The sequence below is a fragment of the Chroicocephalus ridibundus genome, chromosome 4 (genome assembly GCF_963924245.1).
Source record: "Chroicocephalus ridibundus chromosome 4, bChrRid1.1, whole genome shotgun sequence".
Lineage (NCBI taxonomy): Eukaryota > Metazoa > Chordata > Aves > Charadriiformes > Laridae > Chroicocephalus > Chroicocephalus ridibundus.
The window spans coordinates 21,833,596-21,852,046 of NC_086287.1; the positions used below are offsets into that span (position 1 = coordinate 21,833,596).

The following is an 18,451-nucleotide window of genomic DNA, read 5'->3' on the forward strand; positions in this document are numbered from 1 at the left end:
TGGGCACTAGAGCATGCCCTGAAGAGCCATGTCTACACGTTTCTTAAATACCTCTAGGGATGGTGACTCAACCACCTCCCTGGGCAGGCTGTTCCAGTGCCTGACCACTCTTTCAGTAAAGTAATTCTTCCTAATATCTAATCTAAACCTCCCCTGACGCAGCTTCATACCATTTCCTCTGGTCCTGTCGTTATTCCCTTGGGAGAAGAGGCCAACCCCTGCCTCTCTACAGTTTCCTTTCAGGTAGTTGTGGAGGGCAATGAGGTCTCCCCTCAGCCTCCTCTTCTCCAAGCTAAACATGCCCAGTTCCCTCAGCCTCTCCTCATAGGACTTGTTCTCCAGACCCGTCACCAGCTTGGTGGCTCTCCTCTGGACATGCTCCAGCACTTCAATGTCTTTCCCGTAGTGAGGGGCCCAGAACTGAACACAGTACTCGAGGTGAGGCCTCACCAGTGCCGAGCACAGAGGCACGATGACTTCCCTACTCCTGCTGGCCACGCTATTCCTGATACAAGCCAGAATGCTATTGGCCTTCTTGACCACCTGGGCACACTGCTGGCTCATGTTAAGCTGGCCGTCCACCAGCACCCCCAGGTCCTTTTCTGCCGGGCTGCTTTCCAGCCACTCAGCCCCAAGCCTGTAGCGTTGCCCGGGGTTGTTGTGACCAAAATGCAGGACCCGGCACTTGGCCTTATTAAACCTCATCCCATTGGCCTTGGCCCATTGATCCAACCTGTCTAGATCCCTCTGTAAAGCCTTCCGACCCTCAAGCAGATCAACACTCCCACCTAGTTTGGTGTCATCCGCAAACTTACTGAGGGTGCATTCAATCCCCTTGTCTAGATCATCAATAAAGATATTGAACAAGACTGGCCCCAAAACTGAGCCCTGAGGGACACCACTGATGACCGGCCGCCAACCAGATTTTGCTCCATTAATCACAACTCGTTGGGCACAGTTTAGCATTAGGTAGTCCTGCAAGGAACAGGGAGTTGGACCCAATGATCCTTATGGGTCACTTCCAACTCGAGATATTCTATGAAAAGGCAAATGGAGAAAACAGGCAGACACGAGATGGGTGGGATAGACATTGTATCAATTTAGTTGTGATTTATCGAAAATTAAGATAAGGTTGGTAACCTTCAGTTTCCTTAGTCTCTCGAGCTTGCTCACAGCTTTTTTGGTCCATAAGTAAATGAGACAAATACGCTTTAAAGAGCAGTATTAACAGCATTGTGTAAGCAGAAGGACTGTACAGCTTATGTACTCCGTTTCCATTAGACCTCCCAGCTATCTGGTAAAGTTGCTGCTCTTCCACGTAGACTAGTTCTACATCAGTTAGGGCACAAAAGGTTTAAATCAGCATCCGCTGAGGGCACCAGTATGTACACTCCAGAATGCAGCTTTGGTACCTTCGTTGACACAAGGATCTCTCTGCTGTTGCTACTTGCTCTTACTTATGTTTCCACATAGTAGTATCTTACTCCTGGATAGCTGAGGCTTAAAGGGGGTGAGTAATGTGTGTTTGATGTTTTGGTGTGTTTTTAATGTTTCGGTGTGCCCTTAAAATCTCTTCTTCCAAGAACAACCACATGGTGCGTTAGCAGAAAACTCTTTGCATGAAACGTGCAAACAAAGGAGCCTTCTTGCTAGATCCTGTCCTACAGCTCAGATAGCGCAACCAGCTACCACAGTCTGGTCAAGCCCATCTTATCTGCAGCAACTCTACTTCCTTTAATACTTCTCCTCTCCAGCACGAGAGACATTTCTGTTCTTCAAAACAGAATGTTATCTTTGTTTCCTTGCCCTTAAGTTCACTTTTTGTACCGTTTCCCTCTAGACCTAGTTCCAGCTTTCTCTACTCTTTCCACGCCCACTCCTGTTGATGAAGGTTTTAGTTATCTATCAGCCATCTCTCACCTTTTTGCCATTTTTTCTTGCTGTTGTCATCTCTTTGTACCTCTCTGCCCTTGCCAGACTCTCTGTTATGCATTTGCATTCTCAAGTCTTGAGGTCAGTTTGTAGTCCTGCTCTCAGTATCTGTTCTCAGTGCTTCCTGACGCTTCCTTAGCTCTTCATCCACCATTGTCTCAAACATTCCCCACACCCCCTTGCCTCATCCTTGCTCATCCTGCTCAAACATATTGCCCAAATACACCAGTGCCATCAGTTCACGGGGCGGGGGGCCTTTCCTCCCTCACATCTCTTCATAGCATACACTGCAGTCACTGTCTTCTCATCATGTCTCTCCCCCACATTGTCCTTCAGCTCATGTGTCTTGCTCCATTTCACTCTGTGTTTGAGAAAAGTGATGGCCAAGCCTTGAAGCAGGACGTACACCATGTGCTATGAATCACTGTGGGTATTTGTGGTGCAGAAAGCTCATGTTCACATGAAGTCTACAGCCAGTCTTGTTTTCAGATTTCAAAGTCTACGTAGTTATTAAGATGTCTTTCAAACATTTATTCATCACAATAGAGAATTCTGCTATCTGTAGCAGGGTTATAATGCAAGATCTTACAATAATTTCTAAGCTTGTTTGTTATATATTTTAGGCCCAGCAGATATCTTTGATGGTTAAAGTTCTGTGAGAATTTCTTAGCCCTTAAAAATACTAATAGGATGATAGACGCATTAAAGAAGGTCCGTATAACTTTTTACGTATTGAGGCAATATTGTTTCTATTTAGTCTTAAGTATTTTTAACCATATGAGTTTCCACATCATTTTCATTGTTTTAGAATTTCCTTCCTTGTTTATTTTGGCTTATTTAATTGAAAAAAAAAAACAACTGAATTCTTGACGCCCAGTCCTATTATCCACATGCAGCTCCCATGAACACAGATCCTTTTCCTTGTTTATTTAACCAGCCATAGCAGTGGTAACAGAGTCACACTTGGCAGATCCTTGATTCCCTTCAATCTCCCGCCCTGTCCTATATGAACACGTGCTGCTTTTCTTCTTCTGTAATCAGGCAATTTAATGAAAACAGGTACTAATGAGACTTTATTGGACCAGATTTCACCCACGTGAAGTTTTATAACTAAAATCAAAAGAAATATTCCCTTCACGTGTTAAACTCTAACAGGTTATATCTGTTTAACAGACAGTGTTTATTGGGGAAAGGAGAATATACTTACAAGCAAATCTAAAACCAAAAGTGAGAAGAAAAACAAACGTGAACTAACTTGGTAACCCCAGTGTATTGTTTTTAGCACAATGCCTTTGTAGCAATGTTTTATGGGAATGCCGGTATTTGGAGAACTATGTACATTCCTGCTTTGACTAACCATCTACTGCAGTTACTGAAGACCAGGGATTTTTTTGCTCTTGAACTATTGGTTCAAGGGCATTCAGGTCCCATCTTTCCCACTGCATCGGGGCAGCTTGTGACCACAGTTCTTCTCAAACTAAAATTCCCAGATCCACAGTAACAGGGGGAAGCGCAGCAGCACAGGAGTTCAAGTCCACATGGCTGTCCATCTTGAAGAACTCCACTTACCTCTGACCAGCCGCCTTTTCCATATCCGAATGGAATTTCATGCATGCAGTCATATTGGGTCTACTGGTTACTCCCAACACATCCACAATCATCCATGGGACCTTCACATAACCTGTAGTTGCAAGGCCACACAGCAAAGCCAGTGTCTCCTTAGTGGCGTAATAGCTGGGGGAAGGATGAATTCAGTCTGTTGGTCTGCAGAACAGCAAGAACAGAGGTATTCTAGCCTGGACTCTGGAGTAGCTGTGATGACTACAAATTATTTCACTGCCCCTGCCTCCTAGATTTTGACAGAACTTTTTATTCTGATTCTGAACTATCATTCTGATAGTCTTTGTATAGAAATTCCTGCATTCTCAACTTTCTCTGTGTCTTTGCATTGTTCAGTACTATGAATAGAAAGAGGCAGAGCTCCTGGAGGGCTGTGTAATGCTCATATCTGTAAGACCGAGGCCTTTCTCCCTTGATGGGCAAAGGGGAGAACCAGGTACCTGCAGCTGTACCACAGGGGCTCACTCTAGGACAAGCCAACTCACCCTCTGCAGGTCCTTAATTCTCTGCAGACCATGACTGCTAATCCACATGTAGAGACCCTACAGCATTAGTTCAGCCACATGAAGCCCAACTCTAGTGTGTGAAATGAAGTTCTCTCTCTTGGATGTTTGCAGTCTAGGTGCAGAATTACACTGTCAGTGTAAATGAAACATGTTCCCTGCCTCAGGAAGAAACTAGAGAGGTATACCCTATCTGGCAAAAAAACCCAGACCCAACTGTGGGGATGTCTTGCTGTCTACATCTAGTTTACTGAGTCTTTGCTGCCCTTCCAAGTTCCTAACTCTGCTGAGGTGGGCAGACATGGGAAATCATGAGCACTTCTGAATTTATATGTTGAAGGAGCTTGGGAAACAGCAGTGTGGTGAGGACAGAGAGAGAATTTCCTGCTGGTTACGAGGTGTGGACACATTCCTGTGACAAGCTGAGATGGTCTCAACCTGTGTTGCCATGCTAAGCTTTAATCTGTGGCAGAAGATCCTCAGGTTTTCTGAGTTCCCAAAGGTGTTGCCAATCTTTTTTCCACCTTCCAGAAAGTAGCTGCTGAAGGTGCCAATTGAGAGCGAGATTGCTAACCTCTGAGCTGGGAGAGAGTTTATAGCTGCTGAAGGACACTATCACAAGGAGGATCCCCAGAAAGGGATAAGGTAAGTTGAATTATGAAAGCATCAGTACTCCAAGCTAAATTCCTGAGCCCCAGATTGCATTTCTAGCCCTGCAGAGCCTGGCTGTTAGCTGGCCAGCGTTGTGCTAGCCGATGTGAGCTAGAGCTGAGGCACTAACCCACCAAGTCAGACAAAAGGTGCTGCTCGCTGGCAGCGGAGGCTGCAAAAGGCGTCCTGTACGTGTCCTGACTCCACCTCTTCCTCTGTGGGGCATGACGGTGAATGGGATAAAAGCCTGGTCAACAGACACTACTAGCAGAAAAGGAAGTCCTTAAAATAGTTAAGGATTGGGAATATCTTCAGAGATTCATCATTTGAAGGATGGAAGCTCCCAAATAGCCAGTGTCACACATGAGAGACCTCAAGAGGATAATCAGGGTGCTGCTTGCGGGTGACCCCGACCACAGGTTCACATATTGTCATGATATCAGCAGCACTTCTCCAGGCCACTGCTTTTCATCAGTGCTGGCTTTGTCAAAGCCCCTTCATGCTGCTGGCAGAGCACTGCTGCACATGGTAATTTCAGAGACCAAGCTAAAGCTCTAAAGGAGGTAGTCCAGCTTTCCTTATTGGGCCTCAGAGCAAGGAGATGGTCTAGATGACTTCCTTGCTGCTGTGTTTCTGTGGCACCTGTGACATTTATAGCACCAGTTTAACTTCATTCTTTTTGAAGCTTGCTGCTTCTGATTGTGACACATGCAAGCCAGGAGCTATTCAATTCAGTGGAGTTACTTAATCATCACACACATTAAAATGATTTGACCAAAGCAAGTGAAAAGCAAGAATTGCCACTTGCACCGAATAATAGCTATTTGTCAGCTTTAATAGCTGCTGTATAATTCATGGAGATAAAAGCCTACAAAACCTGTCACTTCTTTTCATTTTTACAGTTTTAAATATGTCCCAATATGTAGCTGCTGAGTGTGTGTGATGGAGGCTGTGGTCTGCAAAAGACACTGTTCTACCCCCTTGGAATTGACAAGGCGGGGTGATCCGAGCCACCAAGTCCCTTTACTTCAGCAACCTGCTTTACAGCATCTGCATGCTGAGACAAGCAAAATATAACGGATGGATGAAACAAAAGCAAACCATGATTTTTCTGGAGTTTATTTTGCTCTGTAATTTTGGGAAAAGGAAGTTTGTGGAAGTGACTGTTTCTGCTCCACCTGCGAGGCCTGATTTACCAGCTGCGCTGGTCAAGTGCTGCCTTTTGAGCACACTCTGGTAGACATGTATTGTGTCTGATGACCAAGGCTCTGCTTTCTGGATGTTCTGGCCACCTGTACTGTACCTAATATGTGTCTAACACATCTTTGAACATGCTTGCAGTTCAGCATGGCAGAGAACTGCAGCCGAGGTGGGAGCTAGGAAGGAAATACTGCCCATGATGTTACTTCCACCAGTGTCTCTGCTTTTCTTGGTACCCAACGGGGCAATCGCTGTCTGTGGATCTTCTCAGGGCTCGTTCCCCATCTGCAGCCTGGACCCTGCAGGAGGTGGAAATGCTTTCCCTGCAGCTACCAATGAGACTGGATACCAAGGCGATCTCTGCCCCTGGCAAGCTCTCAGGGAAGGCAAGCAGTCCAATATAACGCCCTGTTGCTCCTTATTGAAGAGTAGTGCACATATTACTAAGGAATTAACTGCACTCCATTTTCTTATTATCATCTTTTATGAATTCCTTAGATCTAATAAAAGAGCAGCGATATCCAAGGGTACACAACTATGGATTAAAAAGCACCGGAACTAATGTTTTACTTTGCGTCCTAAAAGATCTCAGTCTGTGTGCTTTTGTTGATACATGTGTTCTTATATGTGTGTATATAAAAATACATAAAAATACTAAATAAATACTAAATGTGTACTAAATAAATAAATAAACAAAATGGAGGAGGGAGAATTCCAAGAAGCCCTGATAAATTTGATACCAACCCTTCTTATTTAATATTGCACGGGGTGTTCAGCCTCTGACTGTGCTCCCACAAGCCTGTGCCTTGGCTGTTCAGCCAGGTATGCTGTCTGTATGTCTGCCATCCTTGGAGCAGCATGGTGAGCCTGCAAAGGGCTGTGCTTTTTGCAGCCTTTGCTGGCCGCGTTCAAGAATTTCCTATTTTTTCTGCTGCATCCCTCCTCAGAAACTCAGAGAGGTCCCTTAATCCCACAGATAATTTTAGATCTCTGGTTTGCCAGAAGACCTGGCAGAGGAAGGGCTCTGCCATCTGGTAGAATGTCATACCTGAAGAGCCCTCTGCCTGTGTCTGGAATGAGGAGTTATTTTTTGATGCCGGTTCTGACGTTAGCTATGGGTAATCCTGGAGTATTTCCAGGTTTTGTAAATGTCATGGTATCCTCTCCATGGTTTGGGTTTTTTGGTTTTTTCTTTTCCTGTTTTGTTTCTCTGCTTATGTCACTCTGCTTTCTACCAGGTTGAAAATGGAGAACGTGTCTCGGAGTACGCCGCAGAAGGCTTCTATTTCCAGACTTACTGTCTCTGGCCGCCCTTGGAGCACTGTCACCCCATTGCAGTGAGCAGAAGGCAACTCTTGTTAGGTGCTGTACGGAGCGCGCAGTGTCACTGGTGTCTCTACAGAAGCATGGCAGAGTGCTACATTGGGTGAGTCATGTACCAGTTCAGAGCCTGAACTGGTAACAGGTTTTTTTTTCCAGCTTCAGTGGTGCAATTTGTGTCTATTTGGTTTTTTTTAAAAGTAGCGCATTTCAGTTTGAATGACAGACACTTTAATACCTATCCCATAGGGGAGCTTTCACACCTGCAGGAATAAGAGTAGTGGTGTGAGTTAGCAGGAGGTCAGCTTTTACATCTGCTACAGTCTTCCTGAATGACCTTGGACAAGCCCTTTGGTCTATTTATGCCTCAGTGTGTCTCGCTGTGTAGATGAGAGAGGAAGGAACCCCTCCCTGGCAGCCTCTGCTCTTGCACGCCCAGAGAGGACGCTGCCTTGGTCAGAGATCAGCTTCTGCCGTGTTTGGACATAATGAAGGTTTGATCTCAGCAAGCTCTAGAAAAAACTTACTGTAAATAATATTAATAACAACACTAACGCTCTGTATACTGTGCAATACGGCTGCACGAGGCAACATCTGTGTGTGTTTAGATAAGCTGTAAGCAGCGGTATTTGGTCTTTGCACCAGCTGCTGTGATGACAGGGCGGTTATCTGCTGGGTTGTGTCTGTGACGGTAGGTACAGGTGCAAACACCGCTCTGCGTGCGTTGCCATCTCCGTATTTAGTGTCTGGTTTTGGCAATCTCATCTCTTTCATTTATGAATGAGTGGGTGAGGGAGGAGAGGGCTGGGCTGGGCTGACTCCTTCGCAGTTGAACCGTAAAGAGCACAGGAGCTGAAACACAATCTCCTCCTCCTCCTTCCCTGCACTGTTCCACCGACAGCCTTGCTCACAGCTGGGAGGAGGACAGCTGCGCAAGCAGGAGCTGGGAGAAGGGAAGTTTTGCGCTCTTCACGCTGCAGGGAAAACCTCTTTGCATAAACTCTGCTCACAGGTGAGTTTCTTTTTTACATATTCACTCTTAAAAGCAAATTAATTTTCCATCATTGAGCCAGGTTATACAAGGTTATGACCCCAGGAAAGGTGGCAGGACAGTTTTTTGGCTAGGTTGCTAAAGCAAAACAATGAGGCGATCCAAGGACTCAACTGAAGCAACACGTCCAAAAAAATTCACAACTTCAAAATTAATTTCCTTGGCAAGTTCCCATTAGTGGGAACTTTGAATAAAAGTTCTTCCAAGAAAGTTCCACTTAGGCATGAGGAGAGCTGAGTGTTGAAATTATATTGATGAAAGGGAATTGTTAAAATAAACGAAGAAAAGTGTTTCATGTTTGCAGCAGGGAACCAGAGCAATAGCCAGTAAATAAATTCCAGTTGTCACTTTCAGAGAACTTAATAGGACTGTATAAGTTGACTAGATATAAGCTATTTTGAATGACTAATAAGCGATGTAAATACTTCATTTTGCCTGAGAACACAAGCCAAAAGTTACACCTAACACGAAACTGCTAAATCGCATACCTTGGTGTGCGGGTGCTCTGTGCACACCTATATAGATTTGTCCTTGTATCTCAAAAGTATGCCATCGCTATATTTTCCAAACAGTAAGCGACTTTTCTTGCTGCTGTTCGGAACCTGACTTGGGAAACTTGAAATGTGAAGGTTTGTTTCGTGCAATGAAATCCATTCGATCAGAAAAGAATCTATTTTTTTTTTTTTTAACAGGATTAAAAACCTTTGTTCAATATTGTAGGTTGCCTGTATTATAAGTCCATTTCTCTGCTTCTTGGCAGTCTTTGTAAAGAAACAAGAGAAGTACATCACTGAGCGATCAGCTTCATGTGTGCATGGGGAGGGGAGCTGAGAAATAGAGGATTTAGAAGAATATAACAGCCTTGTCCTCTCCTTTTCTGTTCAGAACACATGCAGATATTTATTAATAAAAATTTAAGGAAATTAACAGTAAGGCAAGGAAAAATGGCTACATGTAGGCTCATAAGACACGACACTGTCATTGTGAGCATTATGGGACTTTCTGAGCAATCTGTTAATCAGCTCCCTCCGTGGCTTTTTCCACATTAGCACCCTGTGTTGACACTGGCTCCAGAAGACAACAGTGTCTGACCACTTCTTCTTTCAAGTTTGCTTTAATCAAGAAGCCAGTCAAAGTGAGTCAATCCGATGTATTTAACACCCACTTTTCCATTCCTGTTCTGAGGAAACAAAATATTTTACTGTTCTCACCCCTATCCTTCCTGCCTCCCCATCTTACTGCTAGTATGTCGTTGTTCCCCCATATCATGCCGCTTCTACACATGCAATTGTAAGGTCTTTCTGTATACGAGGGAAGAGGTAGAAGGTAGCTGTCCCCATCTCATTTTATGCTTGGTCCTATACAGCTGTTGTTTAGATGATAACATAGAAGGTACATCCCCGAAGTTTTCGGAGTCTTTCCAGGGCCTGGGGAGTACACCGGGAGAAAATGTTGGACGTATAGGATCAGACCAGTATGTTGTTCTGGGATAGTGGGGTACAGCCAAGGGGGTGACAATGTCTACATCACAGCATTGTGATTTGAATATCACAGTTTTAAATGAAGAAAAATGTGGCAGTTCCAATATCTCATTTGAAAAAAACCTCATCTCACTTGACATCTGCAGTGAGACGTATTTATCTCAATTTGTGGCTGGAGGACAAAAACTGACTTTGTTCTGGGACCTAAGGAGTGTAAGCAATCAGAGACAGTGGGGGAAAAAAGAGAAGGGAGATGTGGGGAAAGCAAAGAGAAGGGAGGAAAATGAGTCCCAGCTGAACTAGGTGTACATAGGAGTCATCATGCCAGATGTCATTGAATAGGGTGAGCCTGAGGGACCGCTGGTTCCTGAGGTCGGGCAGACTGGAAACTTTTTACCTGTTACACGGGGCCAGGTGTACAAAAGGTGTGAGCATTAATGTAAGTTTTCTTCTCCTAACAAGCTCTTTGGATGCTGGCACTCAGATTAACCAGCTCATGCTGTAACAGCAAGTTTTCTTCACATCCCATTGAAAAGGTCACAGAGAAGACAATTTTTTCCCTGCCTGTTTTTCCCTGCCAAGTTTTTCTAGACCTGATTTGAGGGTGCATTCATGCTGCCCTGGGGCTTCATTGCTGCTGACTATTCTGGTGTCAATGTGGTGATAACCAAAGAAAAAGTTATTTTGGACTCACAAGGACATTTACACAACTTGCTAATTATTTTTAAGTGAAGAACTGTGAAAAGAGAACTCCGGACATGGCTGCCTTGTGAGCCTCATTACCTTATAATTAGCTAAATGTCTCCTCTAAGAGGTTTGTTTTTCCTATAAAGCTTATTCTGAGTGGCTTTTAATGCTTGTTATGAATTATTCTGCCAGCTGAAGCATTTGCAGAGCTGCTGTCCCTGACAGCTGGTGGCAATTGGTTTTGAAAAGTCACAGAACAGCTTTAATGTTTAGAAGAAACTGGCCAAAAATTTTAAGTAATCAGCAGCATCTAAGAACAACATGGAAGTTTATTCTCTGAGGGGTGCATCCACTGTAATTTGTTTTTCTCCACTAGAAACCACGCTCTAAACTCTCTTAATCTACCAGATAGCAAAAGGAGTTTTTAAGCACTTCACCCAGAAGCTGTAGCTAATCTGTCTGAAAAAGAAAAAAAGACTAAATAATAGGTTTAAAACACAGTTAGAGAAAGATTGAGAAATGGGCTCACCTCAAAGTATATTCTGTTCCTCTCCGTGGAGTCCTCTCACCAGAAATTTTTTCTGTGGCAACAAATTTGCTTCCAGCTGGGTTGTCTTGGAGTTTGATCTGGGGTTGCTTGGGCTCAGATCTGTCACCATACCAGAGGCAGATAGAAATGCAAAATGGATCTGGTCTACAGGTGATGGAGAGGGCACTCTGCTGCTGTTACAGTTGCTCCATAAGAGATGTCCACCTGACATTCTGCACCCAAAAATTTGCTAGGGACAGCTATTGCAGCTAGGATGAGCCTAGCCTCTCATTTCTGAACATCGTTGCTTTATTGCACGAGCTTTCAAGCTTTCTTTCTCTTACAGTGTTTGCTATGGGTCGACATGTAGCTTTGAAGATAGCTAAAGATAGCTAAAGGAGGAAGGGGAGATAAAAAAATTAAATTGCAAAAGGAAATGCAACCAAACTATCAAACTTAAGTCACTTTAATGACACCTGAATAAAATGCTAAATTGAGCGACATCAGTAGGGAAGAATGCAAATATTATTACGGAGATCTCTTGGTTTGGCTTCCTCGTAACTCGATATTTTAGTAACAATTAGAATTTGGTCATTTTATATCTGGAAACATTTTGTCTTCCATCTGCCAAGGGAATAAGGAGAATTTTTACTCTGTGATGGATAGTGACTTGGTATCTATGCACATACCTAATTAGAGGATGTATCTGTTTTATGCGTCACATTTAAGAAGTGATCAGACATAGGTTTCAGAATTAGAATTGACATTTAAAGTAGGAAGAGGCTTAAACTAAGATCCCTTAACTTAACATGTCAGGACATTACTATCTGGAATTTGAACTTGTGTCCAAATCTCAGAGATGGTCTTACACCTCCACCACAGAGCAGGACCTGGATTTCTGAACAGCTGTCAAGTTTGGAATCCCACATGTCCCGTGCCAGACTTTCCATCTCTCACCCAAGAGCTCATCAGCACTCCCCTGTAAGGAGTGTTTGATTCTCTCCCTTTTCTCTAGTCAGATGCCTACTGGGATGTGAACCGTTTACAGTAAGGTTGTTGCTTTTGCTGTGAGTTGCTTTTCTGATACTATAAAAGAAGGGGCGGGGGTTGTTTCTGTAAGGTCATGGTCCTTCAACTATTTTTTCAATGTTTGTGTTGCACCTCTTTTATCCAGATTAATGCCATTAGTGTGGGCAGGTTGTTCCTCCCAGTTTTCTTTAAAAGAAGACTAGAGAAGGGTCAGTCCGTTTTCAGCCACATGGATGGCTGAGTTTGTGCCTCCAGGCAGGGTGCTGGGATTTGTCTCCCGGGAGAGAGGTGGCAAACCTGACAGGGCTCTGGCACAGGGGAAGCCAGCAGTCACTGCTCATGCGGATGCCAGTGTCATCCAAAGGTGGGATGGAGAAGTGCTGGAAAGAACATTTAGGCTCTTAGGTGGGATGCTGAAGTACAGGAATTCAGGAGCACTGCACTGGGGAAGGCTTCTCGCAGCATATGCGAGGCCAGACAGAGGTATAGAGAGAGGCAGTTTCAAGGTATGACAAAGAAAATAGAGGAATGAAGCCAGCCCTCGTATACATCAGGGAAAGAGGGCACTCAGGAGTAAGAGAAGGCCAGACTGTTTAAACATTAGTGAAAGCAAGACACTAGCACTTAAAATCATGTGAGTACTAAAAGAATTTTTTAAATTAAAATTAAGGCAATTGAGGAAATGAAAATTCAGGAAATGAAAACGTAAGCAAGCCTGCAAATACAGATGCCAGCACTTTGTTTAGAATGATTTATCCACTGGGGACTAGGTTGTTGGAGTCCTGTATCCTCAAGTTAAAAAAAAAAAAAGAAAGGACCAAAGTTTTCAATAGTCACCTAGGGAGCGAGAGCAACAATAAGGGAAAGTGCAAGAAGGAAAACCTTCTGCAAGGCGTGCTGCTTCTACACAATCGTGAGAAGTCTGAGAAATAACACTGGAGAATACGCCTTACATGCGAATATTGACTTAGAGCTACAGGAAACTTGGTTAATCTCCAAAAGGGAAGCTGCAAAAACGGAGGAAGATTAATTAAACGTAGCAAAAAGGGATAGCTTAGAAGAGTTAAATCTCTACAAGCTAGATGGGGACTATTTGAAGACATGCAAAAATACATGTGCACACACACCCCCTCCAATGCTGGATCCAAGGAAGAACTACAGAAATACAGAACAGAGACCAAAAAAGACACAACTGAATCTGAAAGGAAATGCGTACAGCTAAACAGCAGCATGTGGAAGGGCGGATGGTGTGCTAGACTAGAAGGAATTGGATCTAGAACAGAAACATGTTTGAAACACACAATGGGGATCAGTGTAAGCCAGAAACACAAACATAGTACGAAGGCACAAAAGAATTATTTCAGTTTTAAAATGGTGACAATGCACGCGGTGTTAGGTGCTTCAGTCGAACAGGCTCCTATCCTATGACAAATGTTGTCTCTTCGATGAAAATAAATCCGAACAGAAGAAAAAGAGTGAAGTCAAATTAAAACGAGGGAAGGAAGGGAAAGATATCCAAATATTGTAAACAGTTTTTTCATTACCATGTCTTAAAACTTTTGCTGTACAAAATGAATTTTATACTGAATCACATTTGCAGAAACTAGCATTTAAGAGAGAGGTGATTTTATTGAATGTATCATTATTTGCCGACGCGTGGAATAATGAAAATGTTAACATTTTCTTTGAGATGCGCTCAATCCCTTCAAACACTGCAGAGTTTCAACCACATTTCCGTTAGACCTAGCAGGCAAAATTTTTCTCTCAGACAGTCTTTGCTATTTGTCAAATAATATTAGTCAAACATTGATTATTGATGTCCCATGCTACCGCTTTTCAGCAGCGATGCAAAATCAGTTCTATCTACTGAACTATCAGTAAAAGAGGAGAAAAAATTGTAAGGATGGATGTTTGCTTGCTTTCCAAACTACTTCAGGTTAATGAGGTAGTTTTGTTTGGAGGGCATGATGTGCTGATACTTGGGTTTAATTATGCCTTGTTCTGTCTGGAGGCAGTGGTATTATAGAAGATGCAAGGAGAAAGAGAATTTGGTCCCTGCTTTGGATAGTTTTTTTGTTAGTTTTTGAACAAAAGTCTTCCCTTGTAACTAGTGAGTGATGCTGGGGAGCTTGACAGAAGGGACTGCCTTGCATGTTGTTGGCACCCCTTCCCCTTTCTGTGAGAGCATATAGGCACAGAGAGCAAGTTCCTGTCAGTATACGCATCGGCTATGTCTGCATAGCGCCACAAGCATCTGGGCGAAGACAGAAGGTCTGGGCGAAGATCTGACTCGCTCTGCCTGGCCTTGGTGCATGTGCTGACCAGTACGGGATGCCCGCAGTGTGCGATGGTCCACATGCTGTAAATGGGTGGCCCACGCTCAAGCTGCTGAGAAATCTGTGGCCCCCTTTGGGCAGTCAGTCTGTGCCGCAGGGGCTGTATGGCAGTGCTGGGGGTAGAGGGGCATGCTGGCAAACCAAGGAAGGCAAAAATCATTGAAATGCAATACAGATGTGACCTAAACCTTAAGTCACTGATTTCTACGCAAGACATCTGGTGTTGCCTGATGGAGCACAGTGCTGGTGTCAGAGCAGGCTGCAGCATCAAAAGAGGCAGTAATGCAGAGTTTGGGAAAATGAATCAGAAGAGTGGTATTTCCCCAAGGCTGTTGATGGTAAAGTGAATCAGAACTCATTTAGTTCAGAAGGGTGAAGTTCCTATTTCTCAATCCCAGGCTACAAGACAGTTGTTTCAGTCCTTGTTCGTTACTGGCAATATTACATGATGATCATGGCTTGTGTGGCTTCTCATCAGTAAGACCTGCGTAATCTTGCCTTTTCTTGCATTGTTGTTTTAAAGGAGGATCAGCACAGAGATTCAGGACTATAAACAGTTCTTTTGTCAATGATTGATTGTTACTTACTTGTCTGTTGCCTATGCAATAGAGACAGGACAGTGCTTTGGCTTCTGCGTCAAAGATGTTTGTAGGGGAGAGGGGAGTTGAGTTGGTTGAGGTTTCAGTTGAGGGGAAAGGAAGATTTGGAGTTGTTCTCTGAGGAATACAGAGATTTAGGATTTCTGCAGAAAGTGGTGTGATGTGTTTTCCTCCATCCACTGTCCTATACTCGAGCAAGTCATCCACAAAGCCTCAGGGAGATGTCCCCTGTGGGTAGGAGCTAGTCACCATAGCCCAGTGGTGAAGTACTTGGAGGGTCAAGTTGTCCACCTGGATGGCCAGCAGGAAGGAGGGGGCATATGAGGATAATTCTTACAAGCTTTGAGGCAAGTACGGTATGACTAATTCCTGGTATGTGATTCACCTCCCTGACACCACTTGAACTGCTTGCCTGAAATTACACATTGTATGAGCTTCTTATTACCATAAATGGGGATTTTCCAAAGTGTAGTTTCTTTTCAGCACTTCCCTGTGCTCAACCAGTTTTTCAGACCTTGCATTGGCAAGAAGGCTCCAATGCTAGATAAAGAATAGTAGTAGTCTGAGATATTGAACTAACTGTCCTTATTATGCTGTCTGCCTTCCTTACCCTTCCTGTCAAGTTGTCCTTCATATGTGCAGCCCTCATCTAAGAAGTCCAAAGTCATAAAAACCTGAAATGAAATGGTACAGCAGCAGGACATGGATTTTTTTGTATTCGTTTTTGTGCCTGTGAAGTCATATACATTTCACTTTGATATAGCTTTAATTTCTAGGAAAAACTGTCAAAATGAAAAACATTTCATAAAAATAATTGGAAAACAATTTGTTTTAAAAAAAAATCCCTTGTGGAAATTATGTTACTTTATGTCAGATTTAAACAATTTGTTTCCATGCTATTGCATGTCGCTAAGAGGGATGAGTTGTGTCACAACACCCGGCAAACGATAGTGGAGAACAAAACAGAAAGGTCCTGAGAGCTCCCCAGACATTTCCGTGCCTTTAAGAGGAATCAGCTGAACCATTCTCAAGTTATTTGCCAAACTCTAAGACCTTCTGTGATGACAGCCCTACATCTCATGCACCACTTATCCCAGTGCTCCGTTTGTCTTTGTTAGTGGAAGGTTTTTCATGATGTTTAACCCAGCCTCTCTCATCTTTCTGACAATCTTTAACATGTTTGAATGTTGTTAATGTATTTGCCCTCAATCCGGGCTTCTTTAGACTAAACAAGCCCAACTCCCTCAGTCTTCAGCTTTGCTAGACCTCTGACCTTTCCCCTGCACTTCTCCTGACCACAGCCAGTGGATCCCAGACGTTCCGTACTCTGCTGTAGAGCCTTGCAGAGATGCACAGGATGGAAGGGTAGTACCTACAGCCTGCTGAGACATCCCAGTGTGATATGGGGGGGCGGGGGTGTGTGTTCTATTAAAGGTGTGTTGTTGATTTCAGTCCAGTATGTGACCCCTGGAACCCCCACATCCTTCCCGGTGTTCTACTGTAAAATAGCATATGCTTTATTACTGACTTCATATGGAATACATAATATGTCACACACAGCAGTTTGCACATCAGGTAAGAAAGAAGCTAGATGCTCAGTGCTCTTATTAAAATGACAAATATGAACCTAAGATCTCTTGGGTTATTCAGGGCATTTTTTTCTGAAATATTGACATTTTCCAGGAATGTAAATTTTGTGTTTCAATAAGTCGTCTGTGTGACCTCTCCTAGTGTAGCCTACAGGGTACTGTGTTATTGCAAGTTACTGGTGTGTGGTAGCGTAGCTCTCTTATTGCCATTCAGAGGTGCTCAGCTGCTTGCTTTGTAGGTGGCTTCCTGCTTATTTGAGGCTGAGTTTGTTTGACTTAAGAAGTGGGTTGAATAGAGAACGTTTATGTTTGTGATCCATAGTGATTCATCTGTTCCTTACAGAGCTTTGCAATCTGCGGCCCAGGTCACTTCTAAGATTAAACCACATTACCATGTCATTACTGATGGGAAATGAGCATTGGAACTAGTTTTATAGGTCATGAAACTATCTGAATTAATTACGTGGCTAATATACACGTGCTATCGTCATTGGCTTCTGGCTGCATTGCGTTCATCTACCCACACTGCTTATGTTAGGCTGCACAGGTCAAATTTCTCAGCTTAGGGTGATGTCTAACCTACTGCTTTCAACCAGCATCAAATTCACTATGAGGAAAAAAAAAAAAGAGAGATTCATAACTCAAGTATTTTAACATGAACCTGCTACTCAAATCCACACCTAACGACAAATTTACAAGTTGAGGGCATGAAACCCTCAGCTACCCCACCACTGTGGGTCAGATCACATCTGAAGTGTTAGCAATGAAATATTTAAGGTAACTAGCTTACTTCAGACTTAGGAGAAACCTGGTAAGCAGAAATGAAGAAGTTGGGAGAAATTCCCAGGATATCAAAGTTCGAACAAGTGAAGTCATTTACCCAATGCTGTGAATAATTGCATGTCTGTGTTAGGGAAAATTGGACATCAGTGACTAATTAGTCTTTTGTTTATGTGGGTTCTGAAAAAATGTTGCTGGCTTCCTTCTTCGACAATAGGTTTATAAATGGAGTCATAAAATAATGACAAAAGTAAAGCGATTTGTAAGTTACAGAATACTTTTATGGTTTCCTCCCACTGAAACAGATACACAGAATAATAATTACTGTACACAGAGGTTCATGTTAGAAGGGTCCATTCACGAGTTAACGAACACTGAATGGGTTGTGTATAGACCTAAATTAACTTTAGAGGGGAATTCAGTTTAAGGAGAAGGAGGAATTGAGTTTTTGCCTTTTTTTTTTTTCCAATTTATGTAAGATGGTTTCAGAGGTTTAAGAAGATTACGGTCCTTTTTTTTACTGTATGACTCTGTAAGATTCTCTTGCAAAGAGGATGTACAGAGTTTTTTGCTCTGATGCAAAAAAGCAGACAGAAAAAAAAAAGGAAAGTCAGTATAGCGAGAGGTAGCCTTTCTGCTTTACAAAGAACAAAACCAGCAGAAAACAAAACTCCTTGCAGACAATTGCTCTTCACACAGAAGTTCAACAAAACCAGTATTTCTGTGCACTTTCTCTTGTTAGTGACTTATAATTTATACTCTTAGAGACCATCTATCTGTCTTTAAAGTGGTATATGTTTATTTCCAGGTTCACTGAGAATGGTTTAGAAACCGATCCCATTAAAAAATACACGGTATGGTCAGCAGAGAAATTAACCCGATGCCTTGAAAAGATACATTGATGATGCACATCAAATAAGCTGCACTAAAAGAAGGTGAGCATAAAGTTCAAGTACACTGCCGTCAGGAATTAGAAATCTTAAGGTCTCTAGTGCAACCTAATTTTTAGCCCACTTGTATGTTTAAACCAGGCTATGATCTTTAATGAGTAGAATCATTATTTCTACTGGGCTTTTGTCTCAATATGAGCCATGCCAACTCTGCCTGAGCTTAACAAAACCAGTGCCCTGGTGAGATGCTTGAG

General features: G+C 43.1%; 1 protein-coding gene across 5 annotated transcripts in view; it reads left to right on the plus strand.

Annotated features, from left to right (window-relative positions):
• Window positions 1–4,390: 4,390 nt before the first annotated feature.
• The window catches only part of GPR68 (G protein-coupled receptor 68), a 31,147-nt gene continuing 17,086 nt past the window's right edge, over window positions 4,391–18,451 (plus strand). Inside the window, exons 1-5 of one of the 5 annotated variants that reach the window (XM_063334368.1) lie at window positions 4,391–4,700; window positions 7,145–7,332; window positions 8,128–8,238; window positions 9,327–9,412; window positions 18,116–18,242. The gene's annotated coding sequence lies outside the window, so the exon portion shown is untranslated. Of the gene's footprint in view, window positions 4,701–7,144; window positions 7,333–7,622; window positions 7,721–7,786; window positions 7,918–8,127; window positions 8,239–9,326; window positions 9,413–18,115; window positions 18,243–18,451 lie in introns of those variants that run through there. The other 4 variants (XM_063334370.1, XM_063334372.1, XM_063334373.1 and 1 more) reach the window with 4 other exon arrangements.